The sequence below is a fragment of the Microcebus murinus genome, unplaced genomic scaffold (assembly GCF_040939455.1).
Source record: "Microcebus murinus isolate Inina unplaced genomic scaffold, M.murinus_Inina_mat1.0 scaf036_hap2_Mmur4.0, whole genome shotgun sequence".
Taxonomy (NCBI): domain Eukaryota; kingdom Metazoa; phylum Chordata; class Mammalia; order Primates; family Cheirogaleidae; genus Microcebus; species Microcebus murinus.
The window spans coordinates 205733-206761 of NW_027438982.1; the positions used below are offsets into that span (position 1 = coordinate 205733).

General features: G+C 61.7%; 1 non-coding gene across 1 annotated transcript; it reads right to left on the reverse strand.

The window, feature by feature from the left end:
• Positions 1-711: 711 nt before the first annotated feature.
• Positions 712-830, reverse strand: LOC142868678 (5S ribosomal RNA). The gene has a single exon (XR_012917623.1). It is a non-coding gene; the product is annotated as a 5S ribosomal RNA (ribosomal RNA).
• Between the last annotated feature and the right edge of the window lie 199 nt (positions 831-1029).

Genomic DNA, 1029 nt, shown 5'->3' on the forward strand with positions numbered 1-1029 from the left:
TGCGCACCGACTGGGGGATGGGCGCACTTGAGGCTCTGACCCGAGGGGGGAGGCTGGGAGAGGGCAACGTACCCGACCTTAACATTGGTACCCCCACAATACGCTGGAACAACATCAGAGGTAAATGAATAAGAACACAGGGGGGAGGGGGGCACGGGCAACACATGTCACCTTAATACTTGGACTCCCATCATCTGCTTGAAAAGAGAGAGAAAAGAAAATGCAATCATAGAGATAAGAGACACTTTTTAAACATAATGAATCCGAAGAGAAAAGTAAAAGGAGGCCTGTGGAGCAGGTCTGGGTGTGACTCCGGATCCCCCAACATCAGGTGCCACCACCAAAGATTCCTACGTGTAGCCCATAGAACCCCAAAAGCAACGGGACGAGTTCTGGTCACATACTCCCTCAAAATGACATCCTGGCCTTCTTCTGGAACTCCCTCCCCTCTCAGACTCTCAAGGTTTCCTCCAGCGTGTCGGTTCCCACAGAGCAGACCTTTGGTCTGAGACCTGACAGTCCAGAAGCCACGCATGCTGCCGCGTGACGGCGGTGTCGCGGCTTGGGACAAGAGGAGGCCCCACGGTGCGGGCTGGGGCGCCAGGCACCGCGGCGGGCGCTGAGGGTGGGGGTGACCCCCACCCCGGGCCGCCGACTCGCTCCCAGAAAGGGGACAGAACAAGAGGCAAAACAAAAAAAAAAAAAAGAAGAAGCCTACGGCACCCGGTATTCCCAGGCGGTCTCCCATCCAAGTACTAACCAGGCCCGACCCTGCTTAGCTTCCGAGACCAGACGAGATCGGGCGCGTTCAGGGTGGTGTGGCCCTAGACGGCGGAGGGCGCCCCTGCCCCGCTCAAGAAGCCGAGCCTCTCTGCGCTTCCCCGCCGCCTCCTCCCCCCGCCCCAGGCCCCGCGCCGGCGCTGACCCGCACCGGGCCGGGCCTGTTGAGTTCACCGGCCGGGTCCGGCGGGCTCCGAGGGACGGGGGTGACAGGCGGGGCGGGGCGGGCAGGGAGCGGCGGGCCGGGGT